At 43.9% G+C, this 12,491-nt stretch overlaps 1 protein-coding gene across 6 annotated transcripts in view; it reads left to right on the top strand.

Moving 5' to 3' along the window:
• CNTN6 (contactin 6) overlaps window positions 1-12,491 on the top strand; it is a 350,488-nt gene that overhangs the window by 305,555 nt on the left and 32,442 nt on the right. The gene's annotated exons all lie outside the window — the stretch shown is intronic.

Genomic DNA, 12,491 nt, shown 5'->3' on the forward strand with positions numbered 1-12,491 from the left:
GAAGGCAGCTTAACACACTAATCTGCTTGGGTATTTTCCACATTATATATTTCATACAGTTGTGTTTGCATGTCTGTTTACCCCATTTTTGAATATGATGCTGCCAAGGCATATCATCTCATGCATAAAAAGAGACACAGCCTTTCAATATCTAACGCCACTCAGTGCATGTCTGGAAGGCAAATCATATACCCAAAGGAACATTCTTGCTTAAGGATGAAATCCGAAGCATATGTACTTCAAAAGGCCACTGACATTTATTTCCAACGAAGAATGGTTTGGGAAGTTACTGAAGAAGCCCTACTAGCTAAGTCCTACCAACTGAATGCACAAGCACTTCTACAATGAGGTGGAAGGTCTTCTTTTGGGGTTTCAGTGAGAACTTGCACACAAATATCCACACCAGTGCATTTCCCCTACACAAGTTTAAGTTACACAAATCTAACATTAAAAAAGTGCTGCTAGCTGAATGCATATATTATTACTCATCTGACTGATATTGCTTGTTCATTGGTAATGCCCAAAGCATTAAACATGTTTGGAAATGAAGTGTAAAAGATACAGTCTGCATTAGGGGTGTGCAATTTGGATTTTCTGTGTTTCGATTTGTAACCAAATCAAAACAACCCTGATTCGATTTGGATCCGAATCTGACCCATCCGAATCACCCCAAATTCGATTCGGATCTGAATCATGTCTGATCCAAATCGAATAGATTTGGGTTTTGGATATGTCCTATTAATTTCCCCAGATTCCCAGCTTTCATTTAAAAAATAAAGCTAAGCTCTAGCCCTTATAGAAGTGGAGTTATGGAGCAAAATGTGTGGTCACTATTTTTTAAGTGTTCGGATTCTTTGGTGTATAATAACTTTCACTCAATGAATCCTTATGAGGATTCATTACACACCTTCATTTCTTCTATACATTTTGACTGTCTTTTAGACAGTGCCAGTTGTCAACTGCCATGTGCCAACTACACCCCACTCCCACCCACAAGGCAGTGAGGCACTACTCAGTTTAAGTTAAGTGCCTAATGGATGGAGGCTACCACCCAAATTGCAGAGGAATTGGACAAAGGGCTGATTTTTGGTGAATTGTTGAAGGTTTAGTGTCTTTGAGGCAGATTTGGGGCATAAAGTGGGATCTGGGGTGGAAGAGTGTGGTGAGGTGGTAGTGCCTAATGGGTGGAGGCTACCATCCAAATTATTATTATTATCATTATTATTATTATTAATTATTTATTATTATTATTATTAATTATTTATTATTATTTTACACAGTCAGACAGGTGTTATTGACTGGTTTGTTTTATCCAGACATCGAGTCCTTCCCAAGGACCTGGGATGGCTGAATTTTATCGTCAATGTTGTTACTGTTGTTATAGATATCGTCACAGAATATAGGCTGTTCCCTGTAAAGTTGCTTTTTGTAATTGGCTGATGGTGATTTCTGTGGCCCCTCTGGTGTTGAGGTGCTCTTCAAGGTCTTTTGGAACTGCACCCAGGGCGCCAATTACCACTGAGATTATTTTGGTCTTTTTCTGCCACAGCCTTTCAATTTCAATTTGTAGATCTTTGTATTTTGTGATTTTTTCCATTTCTTTTTCTTCTATTCTGCTATCCCCTGGTATTGCTATGTTGATTATTTTAACTTGTTCTTATTTCTTCTCGACTACAGTTATATCTAGTGTATTGTATGGCAGATGTTTGTCTGTTTGTAGTTGGAAGTCTCATAATATTTTCACATCTACGTTTTCTACAAATTTTTCAATTTTATGGTCCCACCAATTTTTGGCTACAGGTAGCTTGTATTTTTTGCAGATGTTCCAGTGTATCATCCCTGCTACGTTGTCATGCCTTTCTTTGTAGTCAGTCTGTGCAATCTTTTTACAACAGCTGATTAGGTGGTCCACGGTTTCATCTGCTTCTTTACAAAGGCAGCATTTGCTGTTTGTTGTTGACTTTTCTACTTTTGCTCTTATTGCATTTGTTCTTAGTGCCTGTGATTGTGCAGCCCGTATTAAACCCTCTGTTTCTTTCTTCAAGTTGCCATTCTTAAGCCATTGCCAGGTCTTGGTGATGTCTGGTTTTCCGCCTATATTGTGCAAATATTGACCATGCAGAGGCTTATTTTTCCATTTCTCTGCTCAGTTCTTGACTTGTTCTTTCTTATAGGCCTGCTTTGTTTCATTGGTGTTGAATAGTTTCTCGTTATTGACCATTTTAAGTGCATCTTCTTCACTGTCCTTGATATATTCTTCACGGCCTCTTTTCTCCTCCTCTACTGTTTGATGGACTTGCAGCATTCCTCTTCCACCTGAGCTGCGAGGGAGGTATAGCCTATCGACATCACTGCGGGGGTGCAGAGCATGATTGATGGTCATGATTTTCCTGGTCTTACGGTCTAGCGTCTCTAGCTCTGCCTGGCTCCAGTCTATTATTCCTGCAGTGTATCTGATAACAGGTATAGCCCAGGTGTTTATGGCTTGTATGGTGCTCCTAACTAACTAACTATTCACTTCCAATTTTTCTTTTAACTTCAGTGTGTGCAATGTTATCAGCCTGGAGAATGCCCAAGAATTTGTAATGTTCTTTCTCTTCCAGGTTCTTGATCTTGCTTCCATTGGGCAGTTCTATTCCTTCTGTTTTTCTTATTTTCCCTCTGTTCATTATTAATGCAGCACACTTGTCTAGTCCAAACTCCATGGCTATATCGCTACTGAATATACGGACAGTGTCTAGCAGTGATTCCATTTCTGACTGGGACTTTCCATACAACTTCAGATCGTCCATGTACAGCAGATGGCTGATTTTACTTGATGTTTTAGATGTTTGGTATCCAAGGCCTGTTTTGTTTAGTATTTGTGAAAGCGGGGTCATGGCGATTACAAACAACAGAGGGGATAGTGAGTCCCCTTGGGAAATGCCTTTTCTTATGCTAACCTGTCCAACTGTCTCACCATTGATTGTTAACTGTGTACTCCACATGCTTATTGCTTTTTAAATAAATATCTGAATGTTTTTGCTGACACCAGTTGTTTCTAAACATTATAGTATCCATGTGTGAGGCAACGAATCGAAGGCTTTTTTGTAGTCAATCCATGCAACACTTAGATTGGTTTTTCCTCTCTTACAATTTTCTAAAATCATTTTGTCAATCAGCAGCTGGTCTTTTGTGCCTCTGGTGTTTGGGCAATTTCCTTTCTGTTCAACTGGAAGCTGTTTGTTAGTTAATAAGTGTTGCATCACTTCATCTGCTATTATTCCAGTTAATAATTTGAACATGGTTGGCAGGCAGGTTATCAATCTATAATTACTTGGACCTGCACCTTTTGCTGGGTCTTTCATGATGAGATGAGTTTTCCCAGTTGTTAGCCATTGTTCAATATCACCTCCTTGCAAAACGTGATTGAGCTGTTTTGATAGTTGTTTATGAAGGCTTGTTAGGTGTTTAAGCCAAAAGCCATGCAGTTCATTGTTGCCTGGAGCAGTCCAATTTTTAATTTTCTTTGCTCTTTCACTTATTAATTCTGGTGTTATTATTAGATCTTGCATTTGTTGGTTACATTTTTTGACCTCTTTCATCCAGCCTGCTTTTTAATTATAATTTAATGGATTGTCCCAAAATTTCCCCCAGAATTGCACTGTTTCTTCTTTATTTGGTGTTTCTAGGTTTCTTGCAGTTTCTCTTTCTATGCTTTGGTAGAAACGTCTCTGATTCGACTGGAATTGGAGATTCTGCCTGTGTTGTGTAATTCTGGCTTCATATCTGCTAATGTTCTTTGACACTGCTGTTATTTGCTGCTTTATTATTTCCAGGACTTCTCTGATTTTCCTTGAATCTAGGTGGTATTTTTGGATCAGATACTGTTTGGTGTTTTCATTCTTCAGCTTCTTGTCTTTCATATCTTGCAATTTACTAGCATCTGATCTAAGCCTGGAGATTTTATTTTCTAATCTAATCTTCCATTTAGGTGATGTACTACTTTCTTTTTTTACAGGTCCATTGATCTTATATCCGAGCTCTTGTGTTGTTATTGTTGCTGCACTGTACATTAGTTGGTTTGTTTCTTGCAAATTCTTGGTTGTTGTTTCTGCAAGTGCAGCATTGACATCTTTTAATACCTGAGCAAGTTGTTTTTTGGCAACTCTTTTTAGAGCTGGAAGTCGAACCCTGGTGGTTGTTTGGTTCATGTGCTCAGTTATTTTTTGCTTTAGTTCTTGTTGCTTTTCTGTTAAACGCCATTCGGGTTTTTGAGGTGAAGACAAAGGGAAGGTTTCCTGCTTTTGATTTTGAAACAGTTCAGCAACAGTAGCATCCTCTATTTCCAACACCTCCTCCACCTGCGCCTGAGCAACTGCTTCAGTTGGTGGTAATTCTTCTTCCATATCTCGAGCCTGTGTTGCTCTTTGCAGTTCTTCCAGCTCAGCTCCTGTGAATACTTTATTTCTTATTATGAATCTTCTCTGGTCTGCTAGCCTTTGTTCTGTTATTACTGTACCTGGATGCTTCTCTTTCCAAATTTGGTACATTCTTTTTAAATAGCCTCTTCTAGTTGGACTAGACTTGTAATAGAAGATCATTATTTCCTTGTTGGCATTTTTTGTATATTTTTTTCGGTCAAGCGACGTTTCTTCCAGTAACTTTGCTGTCTTCAGCCCTGGTTGCTCAACTGAAGATCCTGAGTCCTGTTGCCCACTTGCCACTAGATGTCCAGGGACTCCAGCACCTGGCGCGGTCCTTGTTGACCCGGGCGACGACTGATCCGGTATAGATTTATTAAAGTTATGTCTCACCATATTGTTGATGGGAGAGGCACTCTTTGTCTGGCTCCTCTGGTGAGACCTGTCCAGTATGGTTGGACCTCTGGCATAGCTCTCACCTTCTTCAGGGCACGCAAGCCCCACAACCACACCAAGGTAGTGCCTCACTTCGGGTATTATTATGATTAGTATTATTATTATTACATTTATATCCCGCTCTTCCTCCAAGGAGACCAGAGCGGTGTACTACATACTTGAGTTTCCCTTCACAACAACCCTGTGAAGTGGGTTAGGCCGAGAGAGAAGTGACTGGCCCAGAGTTACCCAGCTAGTTTCATGGCTGAATGGGGATTTAAACTCGGGTCTCCCCAGTCCTAGTCCAGCACTCTAACCACTACACCACGCTGGCTCTCTAATTGCAGAGGGATTGGGCAAAGGGCTAGTTTTTGGTGACTAGTTGAAGGTTTAGTGTCTTTGAGTAAGATTTGGGGCATAAAGTGGGATCTGGGGTGGAAGAGTGTGGTGAGGTGGTAGTGCCTAATGGGTGGAGGCTACCACCCAAATTGCGGAGGGATTGGGCAAAGGGCCGGTTTTTGGTGAATAGTTGAAGTTTACTCATCTTTAAGGTTTTTCCCTATAAGGTATAATGGAGGTTTCAGCAGCCCCATAAGTGCACTTGCAGGGTGCTGGGGTGGCCCAGAGTGAGTGGTGGTGTAGTGCACATAGGGCGCCAGCCACTCCCATGGGGTTGCTAATCCATGGGGTACAGGGTTCTGTTGTTTCTGAGGTGGTCTGAGTGTAGATTCTATGGTAGCAAATGAGAGTGGATTCATGGTTTGTATTGAAAATCTCATTTGCTACCAGAGAATCTACACTCAGAACACCCCTACTGGTAATAGATCCCATGGAATCCCATATACAAGACTTCTTAAAGTTGTTGATTTTTGAACTACAGTTAAAATTTTTTACGTTGTATAAAGAACAGTATACAATATTTCCCATCCAATTGAAAAGGATTTTTTCAAGGCTTCTGAATATATCCAGACACATAAAATTTTGTGCCATTATGACCATAAAGGCCAGAAGCAGCACATTTAACTGGGATTGGAAACAAGCCAGCAAACCTGGCCTTTTGGACAAACCTGGCCTGTTGTGGTGGACAGTTCGTTGAAAGTGTCAATTCAATATGCATCAGCTGTGAAAAAGGCCAATTCCATGCTAGGGATCATTAGGAAGGGGATTGAAAATAAAACTGCTAATATTATAATACCCTTGTACAAAACTATGGTGTGGCCACACTTGGAGTACTGTGTACTAGGCTTGTGCCCGAAACGTTTCGGAGGCCATTATGGAGGCCTCCGAAACATTTCGGCTCCGGGGGCCGTTTCGGTGCTTCAGCACTGGCGGGGATAGTCCTTTAAGGGCAGGGGAGGGTGCACTTACCCCTCCCGCCACATATCCCCCGCCGGTGCTCCGTCACTGTTAAGCCCCGCGGGGCGGCAGCGTTCCTCCCTGCCACCCCGTTTCTGTCATCGGCTGGAAGTGGCCGGAAGAAGCAAGCGTGCGTGTGACTGTCGTGTGCACGCACCTGCATGGCAGATGGGTGCGTGAATGCCCACAATGGGTGCACGCACGCTTGCTTCTGCCGGCCACTTCCGGCCGATGACAGAAATGGGGTGGCAGGGAGGAACGCTGCCACCCCGAGGGGCTTAACAGTGACGGAGTGCCGGCGGGGGATATGCGGCGGGAGGGGTAAGTGCACCCTCCCCCACCCTTAAAGGACTACCCCCGCCGGTGCTGAAGAAACTTCGTGCGCATCCCTACTGTGTACGATTCTGGTCACAACATCTAAAAAAGGACATTGTCGAACTGGAAAAGGTGCAGAAGAGGGCAACCAAGATGATTAGGGGCCTAGAGCACCTTTCTTATGAGGCAAGGCTACAACACCTGGGGCTTTTTAGTTTAGAAAAAAGATGATTGTGAGGAGACATGATAGAGATCTATAAAATCATGCATGGTGTGGAGAAAGGCGATAGAGAGAAATTTCTCTCCCTCTTGCATAACACTAGAACCAGGGGCCCATGAAATTAATTGCCAGGAAATTTAGGACCAACAAATGGAAGTATTTTTTCACACAATGCATAATCTACTTGTGGAATTCTCTGCCACAAGATGTGGTGTTGGCTAGCAGTTTGGATTGCTTTAAGAGAGGTTTAGATAACTTCATGGAGGAGAGGTCTATCAACGGCTACTAGTCAGAGGGCTATAGGCCACCTCCAGCCTCAGAGGCAGGATGCCTCTGAGTACCGGTTGCAGGGGAGTAACAGCAGGAAGGAGGGCATGCCCTTAACTTCTGCCTGTGGGCTTTCAGCGGCCTCTGGTGGGCCACTGTGTGAAGCAGGATGCTGGCCTAGATGGGCCTTGGGCCTGATCCAGCAGGGCTGTTCTCATGTAACCTTTGAATTATACCGTGATGGGTGTAATGTGATCTGATTGGGACTCCTGTCACAGCCCTGACAAACAGCTCTGTCTGCCTTCATAGATTGCTGTGAAGGCAGCTCATTAGTTTAGTTCAGAAGAGAATAGCTATTATTGCGAGTGCTGCAGTATACGTAACTGGCAAGTGTTGGGATTGGATGTGTGAGTCTCTGCTCGAAGGGGCTACCTATTCCCACATGAACCTGCCTAAATTTTAAGATAGTCTTCTGACAGTCTTATTTGGCTACCCCTACCTTTCAAGGTCAAGTGGGTAATAATGGGGCTTTTCAGTTTTATGTAATGAAATGCCTGCCTGGGCAGAGTATTCCACAAAAGGGGCTCCATACAGCAGAAAAGGCCATTTCTCTGGTGATCACCCACCTGACCTTTAAAAATGCAGGCATCCAAAGAAGACACACACAAGAGGATCACCCCTGCTAAGTGGAGAAGAAGCACCTTTTAAAGCGACACCTCACTTATTTATTTATTCATTTTTAATTGTTACATTTCTATACCACCTTTCATTAAAACAATCATTATTTAGGAGGGGGAGAGAACCTATCCCTAATCATCCCAGCATAGTGACTCTCCAGACTGGAGACTCCAGTGGCTGTTGCTAGTGTGTGTGTGGGGGGGGGGGGGTAGGGAGCGGTGGGGGGGTAGGGAGCGGCGGCGGGGGGAGAGAGAGAGGTCCCTTTTGCAATAAGCGGTATCTGTTAAATTAATTCTCCTGGGTGTGCCTTGGAATGTGCGTCCCAGAGCCCAGCTGACTGGCTGGGCGGCGGACGCGCATGATTGGCTGAGACGCACCCAGGAGGATTGGTTGCCGCCCCCGCGGCCTGGCTGTGGAGGCCAGAGGCGGTGGGCCCGGCCGCGGAAGAAAGGCCCAAGAGGGGGGAAAGAAAGTGGGGGGTGCAGAAGTGGCAGTGGGGAGGAGAGGAGGCTGGGCCCGGAAGCAGAGACTGGGGCAGAACGGGCGTGGGTGGGAGGTAACCGCCGGCCCCAAAGAGCACACAGATGCTCTGTGCGGGGTCGGCTAGTAGAAATAATTTTAAGGACTGACATCCTGACTACCAAAGCATGCAAGCACATTAGGAGGCTCTGTGGGGATGCACCAAGAGCCCCCCAGTCTTCCTGCATGTGCACTATTGCTCCAGAGGTCTAATAATTCTGAGCACTGTTCACACTCCGATGGTGTTCTGTAAGAGTAGAAACACATCGCTGAGGGCCAGCAATAGATTTCTGCTGTTACAGAGAACTTTCGGAGCTCAGCAGTGCTCAGAAATATTAGCCCTCTTGCACAGAAGCACAAGGGCTCCCAGCAATTCCCTGCAAAGCCCCCAGCTGCATGTGTTTCGGTAGTCAGGATGTCAACCAATAATTTTATGATCATCCTAGTGCCAAATCTGTTGTGGCGTGAGCTCAAAACACTCAAAACAGCCCATTTTGGGTCTAAACGTTTTGCTGTTGAAACGTTTTGCTGTTCTGCACATCCCTATAATAGTAAAAATTAAATCCAGCCTACTGAGTGAGCTTGGGCAAGTCAGAATATCTCAGTTCGATATATCTCAGAATGCTCTAAAATGAAAATGTTGTTCTTTACTCCTTGGAGGAATGTATCATATTCAGCCATGTCCATGCCAGTATAATTAAGTACAGTTCAGTAGGGATGTGCACAAATTGATATTTTTTATTCGATTTGTGCCCCAAACAAATCACCCCTGAATTGTTTTGCATCCAAATCTATCCCCCTCCAAATCACCCCAGATTCAATTTGTATTTGCTTTGCTTTGATTTCTGCTCACAATAAATTGTAGCTGGGGATGATGGGAGTTGTAGTTCAGCAACATCTGGAGTACCACAGGTTGGGAACACCTGGTGATGTTGGGAACACCTGGTGAATAAGGTGGGAACACCTGGTTGGGAACACCTGGTGAATGAACAAAATAACATTTTGGGAAGAGCAGAGAAGAAAAATCTGGATTTCCTGAGTATAGAGGTCTAGACTCAGGAATGTGTTAATTTGTAATTCCAGGTTGTTCCAAGCACCTATAATGCCTGCTATTTAGCAAAACATAAGGGATCCTTAGGAGTTTCTGTGTTGGTGCTGTGGAGACTAGGGGTGTGCACAAACCAAAAATGTAGTTTTTTTGAATTCAAACCAAATTTGAACTAAACCATGTTCCCTGAAAAGGTTCAATCTAACCAGCCAGTCTGGTCTGTTCAGTCAAACTGGTTCAGACAGCAATACTTATAATGGGGAATCTGGTGAGGATTCCCCATTACAAGTAAAGGGGTGGGGAAATGGTGAGAAAGGTTGATTAAGGCTCTTACATGATTCACTGCCGCCCCATCCCCAGCCAAACTTCCTGCTCGATTTTGGTTTAAACACAATGCGGTTCTGGCCACCACAGATGCATGGAGGCTGGAACTGTGCTGCTGCCACATGGGCAGCCAGTGTATAAACAGTGATCTGGCTGGCGATTTGGCTGGAGATGGCGGCTAGTAATGGAGGCAAGCCAGGTAAGAGCCTTAAGCAACCTTTCTCACTGCTCCCCCTCTGCTGGCCCAGTAACCATTCAATATATAACTGGCTTATATCAAACTGAGGATGGTTCGATTGAGAACTGAACTGGCCCCGTTTTGATTTGTGATCATTCTGAACCAAACCTTGGCTTTCCAAGGCTTTCTTCCTTTAAGTGGTTCAAATGTAAAGATCAGTTTAGTCCAGGATTATCCCCTCTAACTGCTTTCTATTTTCCTGTTCCCCCCAAAGGAACTTGAAAGTAAGACTGTTCGGGGCTTTCAGAAAAGTGCATTTCTGGAAATGATAGTTAGAATTATTCGGCGAATATTTGAAGACTATTTTAAAGCTCAGAAGAAAATTCTCAGAATTCTCCACCTCATATTCTGCACCTCAGAATCTTCTGAGAATATTTGGGGGTACATTCATCCCAAGTCTAATGCAAACAGAAAAGATTGCATAACCGTTGCTTATTTATTTATTTTGCTCTTTTAGGGGAGGAAATGTGTCAGCATGTCCTAAGGCAGGGATAGGAATTCTGGCTTTCCAGCTGTTGTTGAACTACAGTCCCCATCATCTCCAGCCACAATAAATAGTGATGGGTATGATGGGAGCTGTAGTTCAGCAACAGCTGGAGAGCCAAGATTGCCTACTCCGGTTCTATGGCAACCAGACAATGCTCCCCATATTCTTGTTCTGAATTCACATGCAGTGAAATGTAGTTAAACACAAGGCACAAAGTCCTTAGAAACCTCCCTCCCTCTTTCATTCAGATTGAGGGCCAAGAAAATGCTTCCATTACGAGCAAGCTGAAGGTAGAAAGTCTTCCTTAATTAATGATATGTGAAATAGCTATATGTCTGTTGAATTTCTGCCTGGACATTTACTATAGTACATAGCATTTGGGGGAAGAACTGTGCCCTCCAGAGATACATCATACAGGAATTCGTCAGGCATATCAGTAAGAAGATATTGTGGCTGGACTGGGACTTGTTGAATTTCTAGTTGGACAGGAAACATTTTGGGGAAGCACTGTGCCTTGCAGAGATGCATCAGGCAAAAATTCATAAGTGGCATCTCTAGGAAGTGATTGGGGAAGCTGTGCTTGTTGAATTTCTGCCTGGGTACATCTCTCCCTGCCTTTATAATTTACGAAGGCTTTTGGATGACTGAATTTTCAGGTTTTTAAAAAGGGAAATTTGATTAAGCATTGTGAGGAAAAGAAGTGTAGCATGGTGCTTACCCATGCTGGCTAACTGAAGTCTCCACATTCATAGGAGGTATACCTCTAATATAGAACCTTTATGTTCAAAGGCAGTCTGCCACAGTCTTGTATGCTCCTGCAAGGCCCCTGCCATCTTGCTGCCATGTATTCAGTCATAAGTACAATTTCCATATTATCACCGTCATATATGCCTTCACAAGTCTGTCAGGCCCAGCAACCTTCAGAGGTGTGCCCCTGCAGTTCGAATACACAGTACGGGAGGAGAGCTGGTCTTGTGGTAGCAAGCATGAATTGTCCCCTTAGCTAATCAGGGTCTGCCCTGGTTGCATATGAATGGGAGACTTGATGTGCGAGCACTGTAAGATATTCCCCTTAGGGGATGGAGCCGCTCTGGGAAGAGCATCTAGGTTCCAAGTTCCCTCCCTGGTTTCTCCAAGATAAGGCTGAGAGAGACTCCTGCCTGCAACCTTGGAGAAGCCACTGCCAGTCTGTGAAGACGATACTGAGCTAGATAGACCTATGGTCTGACTCAGTATATGGCAGCTTCCTATGTTCCTATGAATATATTGTCGCAAGCCCTTGATGTCATGGGCTTGAGGCAATCTATTCCAACTGTGCAGGCATGCCTCAAAGGTTTTTGAGGGCCCCCGGGCTGGATACACAGGCCCAGCAGACGCTCCACCCACCCCCACCGCGGTGGGGGGAGGCCTGCTTGGCTTACCCCCCACACATGGTACCTAAAAGTACAGAAGCGCCATGGTTCAGTGCAGCTGGGCCTCATGGAGGGAGAGGGAGGCCTTGTGGTAGCAGCGGGAGCCTGCGGTGGTGGCAGCGGCAGTGATCCCGGTGTCAAAATCAGGTAGGTGCACCACTGCCACTGCCTTGTGTAGCTTCACAAGGCCCCCTTGAATTCTGCAAACAGTTAGAGAGGCAATGAAATTTTAAAAGGTGTGTTATCTGTGGTGAAAAAAGGAAGCCAACACTTTAAAACCCTCTTTATAGGAGTTATTTCTTAAACTGTTTTTAAAAAACTGCTGTGTCTCAGCTGTTTTTCCATGGATCTGCACCAAATTTAGAGGGGCAGTGTCTCTTGTCATCTAGCTGATGTCTGCAAATAGTCAGGCAGATCTGACATGATTTCAATTTTATGACTAATAGAATGTCCAGGGATTACAATGGCAGAATGTTAAAATAACTCCTCATCTTAACTATACTGGTACTACTGTGCCAGTACAATAAACAAGGAAAATGTAAATGGAACACCTGCCATAGGTGATTGGCCATAGCGTATTCAAGATAAGAATAACGTTGAGTAGCACTAAATAATAGTTTGAAGTTTGTGAGAAAAGAGCCATCTTTAGGTTACCAGTCATGTATTTAATTTTATACATGCCAAGTGTTTTTTAAGCCATCAAATTGATTCTGTCAAGTTATGGTACTTGGAAATGACAAGTGTTTGCCCTTTTGACCAAAGTGGCCTCTCTACAAATGTTTCTCAAGA

The sequence above is a fragment of the Hemicordylus capensis genome, chromosome 2 (assembly GCF_027244095.1).
Source record: "Hemicordylus capensis ecotype Gifberg chromosome 2, rHemCap1.1.pri, whole genome shotgun sequence".
Taxonomy (NCBI): domain Eukaryota; kingdom Metazoa; phylum Chordata; class Lepidosauria; order Squamata; family Cordylidae; genus Hemicordylus; species Hemicordylus capensis.